The 23,567-nt window shown below is 44.1% G+C and overlaps 1 pseudogene; it reads left to right on the plus strand.

The window, feature by feature from the left end:
* On the plus strand, positions 1-23,052 carry LOC136499652 (very-long-chain aldehyde decarbonylase GL1-10-like; annotated as a pseudogene).
* Positions 23,053-23,567: the final 515 nt, after the last annotated feature.

Consider the following 23,567-nt stretch of genomic DNA (forward strand, 5'->3'; position numbering starts at 1 on the left):
ATGGCGGAGCAGATGAGGTCGTCTATCGATGTGGAGTTCTCGGAGGCCTTTAACGTCAGCAATCCTCCACCGATAGATGGATCTCTCGTCGGCCTGCTCTCTAACCCGCCAGTTCCCCCTTTGGAGGTGGATCATCACCACTCTTCATGTTGTTTATGTTCATTTAACCAGAGTATGTGAGCAATGCTCACACTAGTATTTGTGTTCATGCTGTTTAATTTAACTAGTATTTGGAATTTGCCTACTATCTCAACAGGTGATCATGGACATGACAGCGTCCCAAACCTTGTTGTGTTTTTTGTCCACGGTCATTCTCGAAAAGCGGCCCCGCTAGGCATCCCCCGATGGAGGCGGCCACCCATGATTCTGTGCCATGCTGCGCCAGTTAGTTCGGTAAAAGTCATTTGCCTTCTCAATCAGATTGCTATCCCCCTTATCCTATATGGGCTTGAACTTAGCTTGCATTGTGCAGTGCTTCCTCCATGGTGATGCCATCCCTAGTCATGGGGCTTTCCCCCGGTGGTACCAGAGAGTCGTCCCGTTGCCGCTTATCGCCGTCGAGCCCGTCTATCCCCTGCACAACCCTCTGGTTTTGAAGTGTGCAAATCCTCATAAGAGCGTGAATTCTTAGACAATGTAGACTACCATCAATTATTGAAGGATTATCGCAAGGTCTAAGCGGTTTTGTCATCGACCAAGTTGAACGTCGAGATGCTGCGCGATGAGCTAAACGCCACGCGCGACGCACTTCAAGCTTCCAATAATCTGGCCTCCTAGGTGAGAGGAAAATTGGTGATCACCAATGAGCAGGCCCAACACATGATGAACCTTACTATGGTACTAAGCGCGCGGATCGACACCCGATAGCAATCTGTGCTAGCCGCCTGTAACGCGACCTTCCCCATTGGAAAAGTGCATAATCTGTTCATCGCAGAGGAGCACCTCCGAGCACTACTGGCCCACCTTCGAGCCATGGTGACCGAAGCCATTCATCAGGGGGCTGCCTAGCTTTAGATTGGCATAGCAGTGAACCTTGGAGTGGTGAGCAGGGTTTTCCGCCGTGTTTGACAGACGATGACATCGCCTATCTGATCAAGAGTTTTGAGCTGGCCGCCAACACTGTCTTACCGAAGGTGGACATGGATGAGATCCTACATGCCAACTTCGACCCCTGATCTGTGGGACAAATCAGTAGTATTAGTAGTCATGAATAAGTTTGATCGGTGGGATGCCCTTGCAAAATATATGAACTCTTATTTGCATGTTGGTGTTTGTTGACATTCCTTAGCGTCGCTATGGAGAACAGAGTTAAATCTAGTCCTCGGCAACGGCGCTAGAAATGCTTGTTGGTATTTATTAACTTATCACTTATTTTAGTAGCCACCTAATATATGTCTACATCGCTTAACATTACTTTACCAGGTTATCATCCCTAATGATGATGCCAGAGATGCTTGTTGATACTACTTAGCATTACTACTAGAATAATACTAAGTAGCTCTTTATTATTTTATGTGACTAGGAAGAATATATATATAACTAGCCGATGTAGGGCAAGCATGCGTGTGCGGGGCTTTCTTTCTCCTCCTCACACTACACCTCAAAAAGTAGAGAGAACTTTTATATTTAAGCATGACTACCTCAACTTACACAAGCAAGGTATGAACCAAAAAATTATCACTCACCTATTTTTGGATTTCTAAAAATGGCATGACTTCATATAATATTATAAATCATTTTCTTTAGATTATATTATAAATCGTTTGGCACTTTACACACCAGTGCACGCCAAGGTAGGAAGTGAGTATATATATTAATAACCTCGTTGTAATTGTTATGAATCATTTTATTAGTAGTCACTACTACATAAAAGGTTTGTAGCAACGACTTAATTTTTTTAGGGGCGGCTGGGCATGGAGGCACACCTACAGTGGGCGTGCTCGGACCCACGAGACTAACCGCCACTACAAATAGCACAGTAGGGGCGGCTGGTGATACGAGCCGCCCCTACAAATGGGTTGATTTGTAGGGGCGGCTCACTCACCAGCCGCCCCCGGTGTTGCGATTTATAGGGGCAGCTCAATCACCAGCCGCCCCTACAAATGTTGCACGTATAAAAGGCTATAGCCCCCTTCTTCCTCCTCAGGTCACTCACTCTTACCCGAGAAAAAAGGCTTGAGAGGTCTTGGGCACCTCCCAAAAATTGCTCTACTAAGGGGGGAAGGTTTTGGTCTCAAATTCTTTGGTGGAGAGGTTGTAGAAGGTAAGCAAATGCTATTCCACACATTTTTTTAAAGTTTTAATGGTTGGTTAGTGAGTAATTAGAGTTTTGCTTTTCTCTCTTCTGTGGTGCTTAAGCTACTTATGAAGCAAATTAGACCCAAGTTTTGAATGTACTAGGGTAAATTAGGTAGTGGAACAAGATCATACCCTTATTTAGTCCATGTTTCTTAATTTTGGTGAATAATTAGTTAGTTTTATGGATGTTTCATGTGCATGTAAATCTAGATCTAGATTTAAGGTTTGGTTTTTTTATTAATTTTGTTTTTGTAAATTTATGTTTGATGAAATTGGACTAGGTTTTGCATGAAAGATATTGGGTAAAATATTAATTGTTGCTAATTGTTGTCTTTGAAATTGTTTATTGTAATCAACAAATATGTATTTTAATTATTTATGGATAAATATGCCATTAATTAAATTTCCTCTACCATGGTATGTGTGTATGCTTCATGTAATTATATCTGAAGTATATACAATTATTCTCAAGTAATTATTAATTTGATTTATTTTTATATATATCTGAATAAGTAATCTTTTAATATTTTTTTCTTGTTGTTGTAAAAGATGGAGTACAGGAACTCTTGGATGTATGGTTTGTTAAGGTTCAAGGCAGGTTTCCGTGAAGAGGTGGATAAATTTATTGAAGCCACAAAGAAGCATGCAACAACATTGACATAGAATAAGGATATAATTATTTATCCCTGTAAAGATTGCAAGAACCGTATGGCATGGACATATGTGAAGGCACGAATTTGAAGAGGACAGGCACATGTACAAGAAACATGGCAGAGACTAAGAGGCTAATCTTGAGTTCCAAGTGAAGGCTCTAGTTGTAAAGGCGCTAGAGGAGCAAGGACTGTCTACGGAGCCACGGACATTAATGGCGCCGCCGGGAAAACTAGCATTAGTTGGCAGCCCTCCGAAAGTTCCTAGCAACCAAGGTTCCACTATAGCCACAACCCCCGTCGATCGCATACGGGAACCAACTAGTTGCACCTTAGTGTTTCTCAGCGGCCAACAGAACATTGTGATGGAGGTGGCAATGGGTGTGGCACATCCTCCCTGTGGCTTACAACACAATAATAAGATACTGCCGGACTACACTAGGATCGAGGTGCATACCATGAAGCCTAAGTTCATGTAGTGGAGGATAGACTACGCAACTCCCGAGGGGCTGGTGTTACTTGGAGATGTAATGGGGTAGTTCATCCTCTAGCACAAACAGAACATTATATTGACTGCTTCTTTGCCACTTCCCCCTCTCTCAAATTTGGAGCGAGTTGTTGAGGATGGGGGGGGGATATTTTCATCGTCTCATGACAACCACATTCCTGAGATACCACATTCTTCCTCGCCTCCTAGCGAGCATGTGCCTGATAAGCCACTGACCTTCTCCAGCTCATATCGAGCAAGTGCATAATGAGATGCTAGTCTTCTCAACAAGCGCAGTCAATACATGAAGAATGAGTGCCTCCTGAAGAAGGTGATGCATAAGAAGATGAGGACATGTCTGAATGGGAACTTTGAAAGAAGCATCCAATTACCATAAGGCCAATTTATGTTTCGATGAAAGAAGTCTCGCCAGTGCATAAGTGGTATGCCCATGACCAGTTCAAGCCTAAGAACCAAGTTAAAAAAAGTCCCAACATGGGCTTATGAGGAGGCCGTCACTAGCAAAGTCCACCAAACAGCAAAGATGTATCCAAATGTTGATGCCATCAAATAGTCAAAGGATTGCCCAAAAACATATGATAGAGGCAAGCCCTTCCTACCAAACCAGGATATCCAGCGACTACCACTTGGAATGAGAAGGTTCCATGATTGGTACTTGCATGTTCTCCTAATGAGCATAGACCTCGTACAAGCATGCTTCCCCACCGGCACATTTGGAAGCTAGCTGGGAAAATAACTTTGACTTCAATGATATGTAGATATGCTTTCACCTCGGAGCAATGGAAATGAATCTAATTCGCACATAGTACCTATAAGTCCTTGCCCTCCCAATATGATATGAATGTAATCTTTGGATTTTGCTGTAACTAACCCACACTGTGATTTGTAGAATGCAAGTGCGCATTGTAAAATAAATGCCAAGTGTGAAAAGCTAGGTATATATGTAACACCCTCGGTGTTACACTGTACAGTCTTTTGCTAAAACACTGCATGAGCATCATATTTATGTGTAAATGTGGGTAATATAGGGTGCAAAGCAATGTATGTAACTTGAAACGTTCATTGGAAACATGAAACAAATGTTATATTTCATGTCGCATTATATCACTTAGGGTTTTAAATGAATTTTTATTGAACAAAAATGCTACAGAATGCATATACATCACTTTAATAAAGTTGTAGTGTAAGCTTCATAGGTGGAGGTGAAATACTTGTGGTTGAGAACGAGATTCACTAGCTAGCATACTTAATAGCTTGGAAATTGAATTTGGCGCGAAACCGACTTGGTCAAATTTCTTAAGTTAGAAAATAGTTTGACAAGGCTAAGATTGAGAATTTTTGTAGGAGGATCGGGTTAAGGAGTGATGGGGTATTAAGGTTTGTTTTAGTAGCTTAACATGCCCTCTCGGGTATAGAATGGTGGTTTAGTAATGGGATCACTGAGTTGGATTTTGGGGACGCTTTAAAAAGCATGCAAGGCACATTCCTGGGTGGCTTCAGCGTCTGGACGCAGTCACCATGCCTTGGTTCGGCTCGGTGCTGCAGCATTGGCTTGCCCAAGCATGCACACCTGCACCACCATTACCGTGCCCTAGCATGCGACTCACGCACGCATGCGCACGCCGCGCCCGGTGGGCCTAGCTGCTCGGCCACCACCGTCGTTGTCGTGGGCCCACTGCCCTGGCTAGTCCACTGCCACCCGCTTTGCCGTGTCGCTGCCTGCGTTGCGTCACATCACTGCACTACTGCTAGCCGCAGCCATGAGTACTGAGTCACCCACGTGCACTCGCACTGCCTGCGTCGTGTCCGCCTAAGTTGCTTTGCCACCACCGTCGCGTCCGCCTGAGCCACTCTATCACTCGTGCTCGCCTGCGCGGGACTGTGCATGTGTGGCCACACTTGGCCTACTATGGCCGGCACACGACCCTGCCCACATGTCGCCTTGCCATGCGTGGGCTTGCCCTACCTACCCATCGCCATCCCATCTGTGCTCGATGCGACGATGCGTTGCTGCCCCTCCCCAAACCGATGCCAGCACTACAGTGCATAGGGCCGAGCCACCGTTGGCTTGCGATTTATGGCCATGTGGCCAACCATTCTTGAGCACATTTTGTTGTCCCCCATCGCCCTATAGCATGTGCACGCTTGAACTCTGAGTTGACAGCTGTGTTCGGCCACGGCAGCGATGAGCCAAGCCATGTCGGCTCTTCCCCTATTCCTCTGTCGCCATGGTCACCGGACCCACGCCTTCAATTTGGCTTGGTGGAGTCACCTCGGTCCAATTAACCCTATCCATGGCTTTGCAGTATAGTCAGCCAGCCTCCCAACCCCATCGTGCAGTGATCCTTGCCCTACATTGCTCCAATTCGAAGTATTCTTCCCACTAGGTCGTTAAGACCGTCTTAGCATGCGTCGATGGCAAGGCCCCTACTCTAGAGCTGCTCGCGCTCGTTTTGTTGCACCGCCAGCTTCGCCTCCACCTAACCATCACACAGCGCACCCTTGCTAAGTCGCTACCACCCTCTAGCCACCCCTGACATAGTCTTGCCACTGTGGTGCACCACCACACCGTCCATGCGCACGCGGCTAGCTTGGCTCGAGCTAACTCCGGTCGAACCACCACCTCGTCTGGGTCCATGGTGAGTGCCTGGAGCTCGCTTGGTACCCTATTTACTCCAGCATTGTTGTAACTCACCAGAACGCCACCGCTTTGTTGTAGGAGCTCCACCGCCGTGGTCTGGCTTTACTGTGGCGTCCCAGCGCACGTTTTCATCACCCATCATCTTGTGCTCGTGCCTAGGAAGATATCGGCTGTTGAGTTAGGGCAGGGTGGGTCCCGGGTGCCCGACGGGGGGCGTCGGTGCCATCGGCCACCGCGCCAGCGTGCGCGGCTAGGTCAAGGACCTCCCCGATGTGAAGACTGGTTGTTGCAGGGGTTGTTTTGTGTAATTGCAGACTAAAGGAATAGTGCGTTTAGTGCTCACGCTATTACTGGGTAGGCCGAGGGTGTTTTTGCAACATGACCGGTGTGCGCGGGCCTCCCCATCGTGGGTCTTCGTCGCGCGGATGGGCCACGTCAATGTTGGACCATGCTGGTGGATCGCAGTGCACGCGCGAGGCGCCGAAGTGGGCTGAGTCGCTCACGTAGTGGATTTAGTTTTCCTTTTTCCAATGAATCAATAGATGTTTATTCAATTTAGTTTTGAGCTAATCTTTGTAAAATTATAGTAAATTCTATAGGTGTCCAAAAATAGTGAAATAAAATTTGTTAGGTTCACAAAAATGTTATCTATCTGTTGGTGTAGTTAGTTTACAGTTATCTATGATAATGATAGATTCATTAATTCATATAGGAAAGCTTAGTATTATTTAGCTTAATATTTGTAGGAATTTTTGTGGCAAATTGGTGATAGCTTTAGCCATGAAATTGTTACAGTAGGCTCATTAGATTATTATGTGCTCACTGTAATTTTGTAGCCCTTGAGTAGGTCAATATATAGGGTAGCTAATACTCCTTGTTTTAGTATATATATATAGTAAATCGGTATTAAGAGTAAGAATACCTTTAGTTACTAAGATAGTACATATCATGTTTCATACGTGTTAGTGGTGGCAATAGGTAACTTAGCACCTTAGTCGGTAGAACTAGCTTAGTAGCTTGATAGGCGTATTCGTATTTAAGAGTTGTTGTTGCCGTATTACTAAGTATTACATCATCATTTCATGCATATAGATAACGAATTGGTACAGTTCGTGCCTATGGACGAACAGGACTACGTGGAGATTATTGAGGAGTATGAGGAGGAGATTCTCATACAGGAGGGACCCCAAAACTGTTCGTTGCTGACTTTGTTGACACAACACCTATCAAGGCAAGCCCCGGTGCATAACCCCTATTTTTGAATGATTATTGAATATATATGATGGACATTTACATTATATGCATTTTATGGAAACTACATGCATAGATATATCTACCTATGAGTCCTACTAGTATAGATTGAGTAGCTGCAATGCTTAGGGTATCGGTAGCGTGAGTAACCTGCCATTACTCACAATAAGTGACAATTATGATCACTCATAATAAAATGGTGGAAAGGAAAAATGGAGACCGAGCAGGGATATGGTTTGGGTATTGGTGGGTGTATGAGGTTGTGTCCACCGGCCAACAGGGCATAGCTTGGTTACACTTTTTCCCTATCTGTGTTGGTTAAGGATCGGTCGTTGCATTGGGTTCTAGGCAAGTCACAGATTTATTATCCTGAGCACAAACTTGGGTATAGGTGTAGGGAAGGCTTATTGCTCTCTTGTCATGGGTTCCGGCTCTTTTCAGACCGACTGATCGGAGGCGGGGATGGTGGAGGTCTAAGCACCACAATAAGTCTGGGACTCAGGAGCGGGGGCTTGGAGTCCAAGTTTGGATGGGACCTGGACCCCGTGATAGGAGAGTGATGGGCTGGTCCTGCTTGTGCCTAGGGTACAAGTGGGGCATGTGTTTTCTGGGGTACCCAGCTGGGCACATTGATTTGCAAATCACCGGGCAATCTGGTACGGCTTGTCTACAGTCTAGCACCGTAGTAAGAACTAAAAGATGAAAGGTGATGAAATGGAACTGATTACTCAACCCTTGCTTGAAAATAGAATAGGTGCTTACATAGAATGGCTATATAATAAATTAATCATGACTACTAATAATAACATAAATAAGGATTCACTACTAGAATAGCTTTCTGCAAAAAGAAACCTAGCAAACCATAAAGTTTATCATATCCCTTGGAGTCGGGAAATTATTCCCACTAGTCGAATAAGTCTTGCGAGTACATTGTGTACTAAGGGTTTATTTACCCCTGTTGCAGGTACTACTTGAGGAGTATCTGTTGTGTGAAGGATTCTTCTGGTGGGCACAGACAGATCCTTATTCATTATCGATAGATGTTTATTTTCATTCCACTGTTTAATATTCCACACTCTGAATTTGGTAATGTAATAATGCATTCTAAGAACTCTGGATGTATGAAATGGACTAAGTATTGTAACTTGTTCTCATTATTGGATCCTTGGGGAAAAATGTGGACTTTTTGGGCTCTCCCTTGGGGTGTGCCCGATGGAACCCGCCCATGGTAGCTTGCTTTCGGGGTGCTTAGTGTCTAGTGGAAGACGAGTGCCTCCGTAAGTGCGTTATTTTGGGCGGTTCTACCACAGTTGGTACCAGAGCCAATATTGAGTCTACGAGTTCATCACTCTTTTCCAAAACTTAAAATTTGACCAACAAAAGTTTTGCGAAAAGTAGGATGCGATAAAATTATCTGAATAAGTATAAGCCCTAGCAATATGGTCTATCTAGGATAGCGGCACTGGTTTTATCTAATCAATTTTCTGTAGGTACATTGACTTACGTTGCATAAGAAATCGCTTAGCATATGGAAAGTGAGTGTGCGATGTGCCAAAATTTTGCGAATGCCGCTATATTTTGGCTTGAGTGAGCGTACAGGCCGATGCATGCATCATGATAAGAGAATCTTGCTTAAACTAAATTCCCCCTACACGTATAATTGGATTAGTAAATTGATAGGATAAACTCAATGAATGCTTTAATAAACGTCTTATCATTTCTCTAATCTCGTGTTTCTGATCTGGAGGGTTGTCCTAAGTGCTTGGTTCCTCTCTATTATAGATGAACCCAAGGTCTGGTCATAGGAGCAACAGTGCCGGAGCGGGCCACGGTCTTGGCGAAGGCCAAGGTGAAAGTGGTCGGGGAAATGAGCACAACAACAGGGAGAGCCATGAGGCTCCACTTTTGGCTCCTCCACCACCGCCACCTCCGATGACTCATGTAGAGATGACGGTGGAGATGTTGGCTGCTCATCGCAAGTCAACCCATGCCATGGAGCTGTTGGCACAGGCTATCGGTGGCTTCACCTGTGGAGGCCACGAGGGCAATGTTGGGAAAGGGGGTGGTGCCTATGGTCCTGAGGGACCCTGCTCTTATTAGGATTTCTTAAAGACGCACCCACCCACATTCACACCGATGGTTGAGCCCCTAGATGCGAAGCATTGGCTTCGCATTCTGGAGCAAAAGTTTCTGTTGCTCATCGTAACTGATGAGCAGAAGGTGCGCTTTGCAGCACAACAGTTGTTGGGTTCTGCGAGTGCATGGTGGGATACATTCAATGCCATACAGCCAGTGGATCATCGGGTGACCTGGCAGGAGTTCACAATGGCCTTCAGAGTGTATTATATTCCTACTGGTGTTCTCAATAGAAAGTTGACAGAGTTTTTGGACCTTCGGCAAGGGAGTAGTCCATGATGGACTATGTCAACAAGTTCAACCACTTGTCATAGTATGCTAGGACTCATGTTGATACAGATGAGAAGAAGAGGGTTCTATCGCGACCTCTCTTGCATCTTGAAGAATGAGCTATATACTGGGAACTATCAGACCTTTGGGGCAATGATGAACATTGCTATTTCCATAGACGGCTTGCTGCATGACTCTTAGGCAGAATGGAAGTGCAAGCGGGTGGCTACTAGGTCTTCTAGTCACCCCCATGCCTAGAAAGTACAGGTTGTTAGGTGGGTGCCCTATCAGTCTTCGGGTGGGCATTTGTTTCGACAGCCTCAGTAGACTTTTTAGGCTCCTTCCACATAATATTGTGCACCTATTCAGCAGGTGCAACCTCAGCAGCCCTAGGGATAGTAGGTCCAACCTCATCTGGGATAGGGGAACAAGCCTGGTGCTTGTTTCAAATGTGGCAAGGAAGGCCACTATGCCCGAGTGTGTCCGCAAAACTAGCTGGCCTAGTCTGCTCAGCCTTTAGCTAACTCTAGGCTAATCAAGCGAACAGTTATCAAGAAGAAGGTGCCAATTAGCCGATCTGGACAGGTTAATTTCACAGAGGCTGAGGAAATATTACAAAATGAACCAGTGATGGCTAGTATGTTCACCATTGATTCCCATCTAGCTTATGTGTTATTTGATTCTGGTGCATCACATTCATTCATGAGCATGGGATTTGCACACCGACACAATATACCTCTCATGGCTATACCTTTTGCCTATAGAATCAGTACTCTGGGTGTGCAGATGTGCATTAATACTCAGACAGACACAATGAGCTTAGTATTAGCCACTCACACTTACCGTCTCTAGTTCATGGTGCTGTCTGGGCAAGACATTGATGCAATTCTTGGAATGAACTGGTTGCGTGTATATGGGGTAGTCTTGGATCTAAAGCAAAGAGTTGTCGAGTTATGGGTTCCTTATTCTGAGGATAGGATGTCTCTTCTTGTACCCTCAGATCCAGCCTTACCTATTGCTGCTCATGCTGAAGCCTCTCCTGATCTTACCTCTATTCCTGTGGTATGTGAGTTCCTAGATGTTTTTTGTGAAGATCTACCTAGGTTGCCACCGGATAGAGAGGTGGAGTTTTCCATTGAGTTAGAGCCTAGTACTGCTCCTATCTCCCGACGCCCGTACCGCATGGCTCTAAAGGAGTTGGCTGAAATGAAGAAGCAGTTGGAAGAGTTGTTGGAAAAGGGCTTCATCCGCCCTAGCTCTTCACCATGGGGTTGTTCAGCCATTTTGTGAAAAAGAAGGATGGCACTCTTCGGATGTGTGTGGATTACCACCCTCTCAATGCGGAAACCATTAAGAACAAGTATCCTTTACCTCATATAGATACTTTGTTCGATCAGCTAGCTAGTGCCAAGGTGTTCTCCAAGATTGATCTCCATTCAGGCTATCATCAAATCAAGATTAGACCACAAGATATACCAAAGACAACTTTTTCTTCTAGGTATGGGCTGTATGAATACCTAGTCATGTCTTTTGGCCTCACCAATGCTCCTGCATTTTTCAAGTATCTCATGAACTCAGTCTTTATGCTAGAGTTGGACAAATTTATGGTGGTATTCATTAATGATATCCTGATATATTCTAAGAACAAGGAAGAGCATGCCAACACCTTCAAATAGTACTGACTCAATTGAGGGAACACAAGTTGTATGCTAAATTCAGCAAGTGTGAGTTTTGGTTGGATCGAGTATAGTTTTTGGGGCATGTTTTGACACCTAACGGTATTTCTGTAGACTCCAGCAAGGTGCAAGATGTGCTAAATTGGAAGTCTCCCAAGTCAGTGTAGTAGATTCGTCAATTCCTTGGTCTAGCTGGATACTATCGGTGTTTCATTCTAGATTTCTCCAAGATAGCTCAGCCGATGACCAAGATGCTCCAAAAAGAAGCCAAGTTTGATTGGAGCCCAGTTTGTGAAGAAGACTTCCAAGCTTTGAAGACATTTCTTACCACTACTCCTATCTTGGCCCAACAAGATATTGTAAGACCTTTTAATGTATATTGTGATGCCTCAAAGATGGGGTTACTATGTGTGCTTATGCAAGAAGGGCATGTGATAGCTTATGCTTCATGCCAACTAAAAAAGCACAAAGTGAATTATCCCACCCATGATTTAGAGCTAGCTGCTGTGGTCCACGCTCTAAAAATTTGGAGGCATTATTTGTTGGGCAACAAAGTACACATTTTTACAGATCATAAGAGCCTCAAATATATTTTTACTCAGTCTGAGTTAAATATAAGGCAAAGGAGATGGTTGGAATTGATCAAGGATTATAACTTGGAGGTACATTATCACAAAGGAAATGCCAATGTGGTAGCTGACGCTTTGAGTCAGAAGTCATATCAGGTTGAAGAAACCCCTTTGTCTCTCAACCATACTGAGGTGCTAGCTCACATTGCCTTAGTCTCAGATTTGCTTGAGCAGATTATTATGGAGCAAAGGCAAGATACTTTAGAAATTCCTCACATCAAGAAATTGATTGTCGAAGGGCGTGGTCCTCAATTTAGTATTGATGAGCAAGGAGTAGTGAGGTACAAGGATAGATTGGTGGTTCCATCAAATGAGGAGCTGAGAAGGAAGATTTTGAATGAAGCTCATCATTCAAAGCTATCTATCCATCCTGGCAGCAACAAGATGTGCCATGATTTGTGCCACTTGTATTGGTGGTCCAACATGAAACAAGACATCACCCAGAATGTCATGGAGTGCGACACTTGTGGGAGAGTTAAGGTAGACCACATGTGTACCCTAGGATATTTGCAACCCTTGCCCATTCCAATTTGGAAATGGGAAGACATTTCCATGGATTTCATTATGGGTTTACCCCACACATGTCACATCCAAGGGCTATGATTCTATTTGGGTCATTGTGGACCGTCTCACTATGTCTGCTCATTTCCTTCTGGTGGACACTAGATATACAGCCAAGAAATATGCTCAAATATATTTTGATCAGGTTGTGACCCTACACAGAGTTCCCCTTACTATCATCTCTGATAGAGGGTCAGTTTTGTCTCTCATTTCTAGGAGCAACTACAGTAATGTCTTGGTACCCGTCTCCTCAGAAGCTCAGCTTATCATCCACAAACTGATGGCCAAACTAAAAGGGTGAACCAGGTGCTCGAGGATATGTTGAGAGCTTGTGCCATTTCTTTCCCTAAAAAGTGGGATGAATGCCTGAAGTTAGCTAAGTTTTCTTACAATAATAGCTACCAAGAAAGCATCCATATGGCACCATTTGAAGCTCTATATGGAAAGAAATGTAGGACACCACTTAACTGGGTTGAAGTGGGAGACCGTGGATATTTTGGGCTCGATTTCATCAAAGAAGCTCGAGAGCAAGTCATCATTATTCAGAGTCATTTGAAGGCAGCTTAGAGCCGATAGAAAGCTTATACGGACAAGCGAAGAAGGCCCTTGCAGATTGTAGTTGGGGATTATGTATACCTTAAGGTGTCTCCTATGAGTGGGGTGCATCAGTTTGGTGTTTGTGGCAAGCTAGCCCCTTGATATGTGGGTCCTTACAAGGTTTTGGAGCAGTGTGGCCCAGTTGCTTATCGTCTCTAGCTTCTCTATATTTTATCTACGGTGCACAATGTGTTTCACGTATCGTAGTTGAAGAAATTTTCGCTGGGTCCCTGATGAAGCTATGGAAATTGAAGGAATCCCCCTCTAGCCTGATTTGACTTATATTGAGCACCCTATCAAAATCCTGGACAAAAATGAAAGAGTGACAAGGAACAATGTGGTGAAGTTCTACAAGGTGCAGTGGTAGAACCACTCGGAGAATGAAGCCATGTGGGAACAAGAGAGCTATATATTGAAGCATTACCCCCACCTTCTCTCTAGTTTAGATAGGTAGTTGTTGACATTAAAATGTAATTCTTATGTCTTTTCCCACACTAGACACATGAAATCTCGGGTCGAGATTTTGTTTTAGGGGTAGATTTGTAACACCCTCGGTGTTACACTGTATAGTCTTTTGCTAAAACACTGCATGAGCATCATACTTATGTGTAAATGTGGGTAATATAGGGTGCAAAGCAATGTACGTAACTTGAAACATTCATCGGAAACATGAAACGAATGTTATATTTCATGTCGTATTATAACACTTAGGGTTTTAAATGAATTTTTATTGAAGAAAAATACTATAGAACGCATATACTGCACTTTAATAAAGTTGTAAAGTAAGCTTTGTAGGTGGCGGTGAAATACTTAGGGTCGAGAACGGGATTCACTAGCTAGCATACTTAATAGCTTGGAAATCAAATTTAGCACGAAACCGATCAAGACTTAGTCAAATTTCGTAAGTTAGAAAATGGTTTGACGAGGCTAAGTTTGGGAATTTTTGTAGGAGGATCGGGTTCAGGAGTGATAGGGTATTAGGGTTTGTTTTAGTAGCTTAACATGCCCTCTTAGGTATAGAATAGGTGGTTTAGCAATGGGATCATTGAGTTGGATTTTTCAGGACGCTTTAAAAAGCGTGCAAGGCACGTTCCCTACCGGCTTCAGCATCTAGACGCGGTCACCATGCCTCGGTTTGGCTCAATGCTATAGCACTAGCTTGCCCAAGCATGCACACCCACACTACCATTACCGTGCCCTAGCACATGACTCATGCACGCACACGCACTCCACTGCCCAATGGGCCTAGCCGCTCGGCCACCACCACCGTCATCACGGGCCCGCTGCCCTAGCCAGTCCGCTGTTGCTTGCTTCACCCTTTCACTGCTTGCATTGCATCGCGTCACCACACTACTGCTAGCCATGGCCGCTAGTGCTGAGTCACCCATGTGCGCTCGCACTGCCTATAGTGCGTCCACCTAAGTCGCTCTGCCATTGCCATCGTGTCCGCCTGAGCCGCTCTGCCGCCTCATGCTCTCCTACGTGGGACCAGTGCGCACGTGGCCACACTTGGCCTATTGTGGCCAACACATGGCCCTACCCGCACAGTCGCCTTGCCACGCATGGGCTTGCCCTGCCTGCCCATTGCCATCCCATTTGCTGCCCCTCCCTAGACCGGCGCCAGCCACTAGTGTCGCACAGGGCCGAGCCATCGTCGCCTTGCAATTTATGGCCATGCGGCCAACCATTCTTGAGCATGTTTCGATGTCCCCCATAGCCCTATAGCACATGTGCGCTTGAACTCCGAGTTGACAGCCGTGTCTCGCCACGACAGCAATGAGCCAAGCCATGCCGGCTCTTCTCTTGTTCCTCTGTCGCCATGGTCGTCGGATCCACGCCCTCCATTTGGCTTGGTGGAGTCACCTCGGTCCAATTAACCCTATCCATGGCTTCGTGGTATAGTCAGCCAGCCTTCCAACCCCATCGTGTAGTGATCCTTGCTATGCCATGCTCCAATTTGGAGTTTTCTTCCCGCTGGGTTGTTAAGACCATCTCAGCACGCATCGACGGCAAGGCCTCTACTCCAAAGCTGCTCATGCTTGTTTCATTGCACCGCCAGCTTTGCCTCCACCTAACCATCACCCGGCACACTCTTGCCAAGTCAAGACCACCCTCTAGCCACCCCTGACGCAGTCTTACCACTACGGTGCACCATTCATGCGCACATGGCCAGCTTGGCTCAGGCCACCTCCAGTTGAACCACCACATCGTCTAGGTCTATGGTGAGTGCCTAGAGCTCGCTCGCTACCCTATTTACTTCGGCGTTGTTGTAACTCACTAGAACGCCACCGCTTTGTTGTAGGAGCTCTACCGCCGTGGTCCGGCTTTACTGTGGCATCCCAGCGCTTGTTTTCATCAGCCCATCGTCTTGCATTCGTGCCTAGGTAGATATTAGCTCTTTAGTTAGGGCAGGGTGGGTCTCGGGTGCCCAGTAGGGGGCGTCGATGCCATCGGCCGCCGCGCCGGCATGCCCAGCCTAGTCAAGGACCTCCCCAATGTGAAGACTGGTTGTTGCAAGGGCTGTTTTAGGTAATCGCAAACATAAGGAATAGTGCATTTGGTGCTCACGCTATTACCAGGTAGGCTGAGGGCATTTTCATAAGATGACCGACGCGTGCGGGCCTCCCCATCGTAGGTCGTCGTCGTGCGGATGGGCCGCGTCCACGTTGGACCGCGCTGGTGGGTCGCAGTGCGCGCGCAAGGCACCGGAGTGGGCCGAGCCACTCGCGCAGTGGGCCACGTGGTGGATTTAGTTTTCCTTTTTCCAGTGAATTAATAGATGTTTATTCAATTAATTATAGTAAATTCTGTAGGTGTCCAAAAATAGTGAAATAAAATTTGTTAAGTTTACAAAAATGCTATCTATCTGTTGGTGTAGTTAGTTTGCAGTTACCTATGATAATGATAGATTCATTAACTTATGTAGTAAAGCTTAATATTATTTAGCTTAATATTTGTAGGAATTTTTGTGGTAAATTAGTGATAGCTTTTGCCATAAAATTTTTACAGTAGGCTCATTAGATTATTATATGCTCACTGTAATTTGTGTAGCCCTTGAGTAGGTCGATATATAGGGTAGCTAATACTCCTTGTTTTAGTATATATATAGTAAATCGGTATTAAGAGTAATAATACCTTTAGTTACTAAGATAGTACAAGTCATGTTTCATACCTGTTAGTGATGGCAATAGGTAACTTAGCACCTTAGTCGGTAGAACTAGCTTAGTAGCTTGATAGGTGTATTCGTATTTAAGAGTTGTTGTTGCTGTATTACTAAGTGTTGCATTATCATTTCATGCATGTAGATAACGAATTGGTAGAGTTTGTGCTTGCGGATGAATAGGACTACGAGGAGATTATTGAGGAGTATGAGGAGGAGATTCTCGTACAGGAGGGAGCCTCGGAGCCGTTTTGTTGCTGACTTTATTGACACACCACCTACCCAAGGCAAGCCTAGTGCATAATCCCTATTTTTGAATGATTATTAAATATATATATATGATGCGCATTTATGTTACAGGCAAATTATGAAAACTACATGCAAAGATATATCTACCTATGAGTCCTACTAGTATAGGTTGAGTAGCTGCTATGCTCAGGGTATCGGTAGCATGAGTAACCTGTTGTTACTCACAATAGGTGACAATTATGATCACTCATGATAAAATGGTGGAAAAAAAATGGAGACGGGGTAGGGATATGGTGGATATTGGTGGGTGTAAGAGGTTGTGGCCTATGGCCGACTAGGTCATAGCTTGGTTACACTTTTTCTCTATCTATGTCGGTTAAAGACCGACCGTTGCATTGGGTTCTAGGCAAGTCACAGATTTATTATCCCAAGCACATACTTGGGTATGGGCGTAGGGAAGGCTTGTTGCTCTCTTGTCATGGGTTCTAGCTCTTTCTAGACCGACTAATTGGAGGCGGGAATGATGGAGGTCTAAGCACTGCACTGAGTCCGGGACTCAGGAGCGGGGGCTTAAAGTCTAAGTTTGGACGGGGACCTAGACCCCATGATAGGAGAGTGATGGGCTGGTCCTGCTTGTGCCTAGGCTACCAGCGGGGCGTGTGTTTTTGGGGTACCCAACTTAGGCACATTGATTCACGAATTATCGGACAATCCGGTATGGCTTGTCTACAATCTAGCACCGTAGTAAGAACTAAAAAATGAAAGGTGATAAAATGGAAATTATTACTCAACCCTTGCTTGAAAATAGAACAGATGCTTACATAGAATGGCTAGATAATAAATTAATCATGACTGCTAATAATAACATAAATAAAGATTCACTACTAGAATAGCTTTCTACAAAAAGAAATTCAGCAAACCATAAAGCTTATCATATCCCTTGGAGTCAGAAAATTATTCCCACTAGTCGGATAAGTCTTACGAGTACATTGTGTACTCAGAGTTTATTTACCCCTGTTGTAGGTACTGCTTGAGGAGTAGCCGTTGTGTGAAGGATTTTTCTGGTGGGCACAGATGGATCCTTGTTCATTATCTTTTATTCCGCTGTTTAATATTCCGCACTCTGAATTTGGTAATGTAATAATGCATTCTAAGAACTCTGGATGTATGAAATGGACTAAGTATTATAACTCGTTCTCATTATTGGATCCTTGGGGGAAAATGTGAACTTTTTGGGCTCTCCCTTAGAGTGTGTCCGACTGAACCCGCCCACGGTAGCTTGTTTTCAGGGTGCTTAGTGTCTGGTGGAAGACAAGTGCCTCCGTAAGTGCGTTATTTTGGGCAGTTCTGCCATAATATAGACCCTCAAGCTATAGCACAAACAAATTTTAATTACCCTAGACAGCGGAAACTAGATGCCAAAGAGCCAGCTGCTGGAAAGACCCTTCGGAAGAAAGAGGACATCCATGCGAACAAACTAAGGCAAGAGTCCCTTAAGGTTTCGGCATACATTGCCCTGGCTTTTAAAAATCTCCAACAACACTCTACTATATGGCTACCATACAACTTTGAGTAAGTTCAACTCTATACTTAAAGCTTTGTTCGATATATTTTATTCGATGCAAAATAGCTTATCTAGTTCTATGATTAAATTCATGCAGCAACCACTGGATTTGTATAGGCGTCGATGTCGGGAGGAGCATGGCATGGGTCTTTGATTCAATAGATAGGGACCCGATGATATACAAAGACTTCATATCGATTCTCAAGATGTATACATATCGACAATCCTCATTAGCTTATATGTTTATATACATACTTGTAACGTTTACTTTTGCATACTAACAAGTTGCATTTGCTAAAATAATTTAAACAGGGCATTCAGGTTCTATGTCAATAAACATCACGGAAGGCATGATCCTAGTAAGGAAGGAAAGGTTGGCTATAAAAACACTATGTGCGGTAAGTGTAACTTACTTTAGTACTCCATTACATGGCTATCAAAAGTATTACTTAACATTTCCATATGTAAAACACATAGTGCCCCCAGCAGAAGCCTGGGAGTGTATATTGTAGATACTATGTATATTCTATGATGAGTAACACCGGTGCCTATAAGAGACACCTCTTAAGGGTAAGTTTGAACCTCTTCACCTGTTGTATAAAAACTTCGCACATGATATGAAATACTAAACCGAAACTTGTTCTCTTATATTGGAAAGAAGAGAAAGAAATGAAAAGAGACACATACAAGGATGACCAACTCTTAGAGCTCGTCGGTGACCTTTGCAACTTCATATTGGACTAGATTGTACATATTAAAGGCACCTGCCATGATCGAGATTCTGACTTAGGTAGAAATCCTCAGTACCAACACCTTCGTGAGACTGAAAGGCTAGCTCTAGGCCATTGATAACAATGTGTATGGAATTTGACATTGGTCTTACCTTGTGGGACGGTTTGGACTTGTGAATTATGTCTATTTAATGATGGATTGTAATATTCTTGTGAATTGGACTTATAATGATAGTTTATATAAGGGGCTATTGCGTTCTTGCCCCTATTTTAAACCCCAATTGTGATTTTACCCCTATTTTCTTTCACTTTGTGTTTTTACCCCTGCTTTTCCTAAAACGAAGGTTCAGTTTACCCCTACTCCGTGAACAGCAGGTAACAGCATTAAAAAAGTTGAAAGATGATAAGTTTGCCCTTCCGAATATTGCGTTTTGCCTCTATTTCAAATCCCAATTATGATTTTACCCCCACTTTCTTTCACTTTGTGTTTTTACCCCTGCTTTTCCAAAACGAAGGCTCTGTTTACCCCAATTCTTAACCCAGTTATCTACATCCGGATCAAAGCAATTAAAAATTAACAAAAGCCCTGTGAAAAGACAAACTTACCCCTTATCTCTCGATCATCTCTCTCAGGGTCGTCCCTTTCAACGCTAGCAGGCAGCAGGGTGGCTAGGTGTGGCGACAATGGTGGCAGAAGGGCAGCGTCGGGTGGGCACGGTGAGCGGGCGCGTGCGGCCAGGTGGAGGAAGCAGCACGGGCGCGCGCGGCTTAGCCTGACGTGGGCATATAGCCAGGCACGTGGCTCTGCTTGGCGTGGGCACGCACAGCCAGGCATGCGGCTCTGCTTGGCGCGGGCACGCATGACTTGGCCGGTGTCGTGAGCGCGTGGCTCGTGAAAGCAACCGACCATGGAGCCAAAGACCCGCCTCTCTCTCAACTCTAGCGGATGGCTAGGTGCGGCGCTCGTGGAAGGAATCATAAGTCCGCGCTCCCTTCCACGAGCGCTGCACCCAGCCATCCGCTAGAGTTAAGAGAGAGAGGCGGGTCTTCGGCTCCATGGTTGGCTGCTTTCACGAGACGCGCGCTCACGACGCTGGCCAAGCCGCGCGCCCCCATGCCAAGCAGAGCCGTGTGCCTGGCTGCGCACCCGCACCAGTTCCTCCGTCTGGCCGCACGCGCCCGCTCGCCGCGCCCGCTCGACGGCCCGAGGCTGCCCTTTTGCCGCCACCGCCGCCGCACCCAGCTGTTCGCTGCCTGCTAGCGTTGAGAGGGACGACCCTGAGAGAGACGACAGAGAGATAAGGGGTAAGTTTGTCTTTTCACATGGCTTTTGTTAATTTTTAATTGCTTTGATCCGGATGTAGATAACTGAGTTAAGAATTGGAGTATGAGCCTTCGTTTTGGAAAAGTAGGAGTAAAAACACAAAGTGAAATAAAGTGGGGGTAAAATCACAATTGGGGTTTGAAATAGGGGCAAAAACGTAATATTCGGAAGGGCAAACTTGTCATCTTTCAACTTTTCTAACACCGTTACCTGCTGTTCACAGAGTAGGGGTAAACTGAACCTTCATTTTGAAAAAGCAAGGGTAAAAACACAAAGTGGAAGAAAATAGGGATAAAATCATAATTGGGGTTCAAAATAGGGGCAAGAACGCAATAGCCCCTTTATATAATGCTCTTGTGCTTGTGGTCAAATTTGAATTATATATGTTCGGGTTAAATTTGAATTTTATATATATATATATATATATATATATATATATATATATATATATATATATATAGGGAGAGGCTATTCAGTAGCCAGCTACAGAATAAGTTATTCTGTAGCCACCTCCATTTACCATAATTTTATATACTAATTTACGATAATGTCAATATATATTTACTATAGTTGGGTTACTATAACACATAGGGATATTTACCATAACGTTATAGTAAACCACTTAGTAAGGAGTTACTATAATCTCATAAATTAACATAGTAATTATAGTAACTCAAGGTGGCTACAGAATAAGTTATTTTGTAGCCAGCTATAGAGTAGTTGTTCTATATATATATATATATATATATATATATATATATATATATATATATATATATATATATATATATATATATATATATTCTGGTTGAATTTAAATTGTAAATTTGATTTTTTTTTACGAAAAAATATACTGTAGGGGCGGTTCTAGACTGAACCACCCCTATAAACTTGTATTATAGGGATGGCTGGTACTACGGCCGCCCCTACAAATCGATTTTGTAGGAGCAGATGGTGTTACTAGCCGTCCTTACAAATCGATTTGTAAGGATGGCTAATAACACCTGCCGCCTTTACAAATCGATTTATAAGGACGATCTGAGAACTGCTCCTACAAATATATGATTTATAGAGACGGTATGATAGGAGCGGCTGACCGAGCCATCTCTACAACACTTCACCCGTCGTCCCTAGGAACCACCTTCAGAAGTTATCCCTTCACATGTATATTCATGCAATGCAATATAGATGACGGGTATCCGGATGGGTCTTCCTTTGCCATCGGTGGGTGAGATAGCAGTACAGCTGGTGTCGTATTCCTTGGTGGAGGACTACCTCTACTACTGGACCCACCGCTTCCTGTACACGGGCTGGCCCTACGACAGGATCCACCACGTCCACCACGAGGTCACGGCGCCCACGTCGTTCGCCACGTCCTACAGCCACTGGGCCGAGGTTGTCGTCTAGGCCGTCCCAATGTTCGTCGGGCCCACCATCGCACCGTGCCACGTCGTAACGCATTGGCTCTGGTTCACGGTCCGTCTTTTGGAGGCAATCAACAATCACTGCGGGTAATCAAAATTTCTTCTTGTCAAAAAAAAAATCTACACTCCGATCCGTCTAGAATTGAGCCCATTATATATGATGCATGGATTAATTTCTGTATGTAATCCCGGCCCAACTACTGCAGGTACAGCTTCCCGTTTGATCCCACCAAGCTGATCCCGTACCACGGACGAGCAGAATTGCATGACTACTTCGTCCCAGATCATTTTGGGGACCGATTCAACAATCTTGGTTGATGCTCTACAGTCCCACTCTTATGATTTTTTTAGCTTCTGGTGTGTTGTTTAGAGAAGCAAAGTTACTGATGTCCATGAATTTTTTTCGAGTCGATATTGTTCACGTGCCACGCTCTAGCAATAGGTGTGCACACGAACTTTCTCGGATTGGTTTGAATTGGGACCTGGATCGATCGTATGTTTGGATTGATCCCCTCCCAGAGTTTGTACAAAGTCTTGTGTCTCATGATGTAAATGTTCCTCCCCAGATATAATAAAGTGCAAACTTGTTTTAAAAAAAAGAATTCCATGACTACCATCACTTCGTAGGGAGGCAAAGCAACAGCAACTTTAGTTCATTTTTCACATACTGCGATCATATATACGGAACAGATAAAGTAAGCTTGAGCTTTAATTTATTTCCAATTCCAATTATAAATATTGATGTATGAATTATAAATCCTCTGTCTGATTTGTTTATTTTTTTCGGTGTTTCAGGGCTATAAGTACTACAAGGCAAACATAGCAAAGGTACACTTATTTGCGCTTTTATATTTACCATCTTTTTTTCTCTCGAAATCGTGCCTTATATCTACCATTTTTTTTATATTAGTATGTACATAGATACATATATACCAGAACTTTCTATTGATTCTGAAATGCTGCAACAATAATCGTATAGCTGTTAGTTCACTACTTAAGCGACTCAAATAATGAAACATCTGTACTCCTACAAATTATTCCATTTCTAGAGACGATTTACATAAGTAGCTGTGTGGATGTATATGTTTTCATAGGTGGTTCAAAAGCCCACCCTTCGTCCCTGCCAAGAGCGGCTAGTAGTAAACTGAGCCGCATGCATGTAGAAAGCCAGATGGGGGTGTGTGGTCTTTTTCTAGCTAGTAGCAGTCCAATAAAAAAAAATCAGGGCATGCCTCACGTGATATTAATTCAACCTACATTTCCTTTTTTTTTATAAACTGCACATACATCTACCTTCTGTATGTACAGGTGAAGGCAAAGCTGGCAAAAATCAATACGGAGAAAGAAGGCAGAAACAGATTCAGCAGCACGAAACTGGACTGAGATTTGTTACCCCCTTGAACCTGAATATCTACAGTATAGTCATGCGGATCTTTTTTCTCAAGGAAGATGGGCAAATGATCTAAAGTTAATAAGTACAACTGCATGAGCTTTTGTACAATCTCTGTGCCGTTATACACTCGTAATCTGCTTAATGGTGTTGCCTGCACTACCTTCGTGCTGCGTGCGTATATACGCTACATTATAAATAAGGGAAAAGTACTTTCGCGCGTTTCATGCTGCCTCAACTTTTTTTTCCCTGAGTTAAAGTGTTTCGTCAATGTGAAAGCCAGTGCAACTCAGAGTTTTTGGCCGATTTTGTGAGCAGTTCAGGCTTCAGAATGATATGGGTGGATTAGTTAGATATGGAACAGTCAAGGGCCAGTGAATACTAATAGGATGGGTAAGAAATATCGAACGAAAACACGAATGCTATACTACATAGCAAATGACTCTTGGAAGATGACCACACTGAAGATTGGTCGCAAGTCGATCTCCTTCGCGACGCCCATTGCCCA

This window comes from Miscanthus floridulus, chromosome 13, assembly GCF_019320115.1.
Source record: "Miscanthus floridulus cultivar M001 chromosome 13, ASM1932011v1, whole genome shotgun sequence".
NCBI classification, from domain to species: Eukaryota; Viridiplantae; Streptophyta; class Magnoliopsida; order Poales; family Poaceae; genus Miscanthus; species Miscanthus floridulus.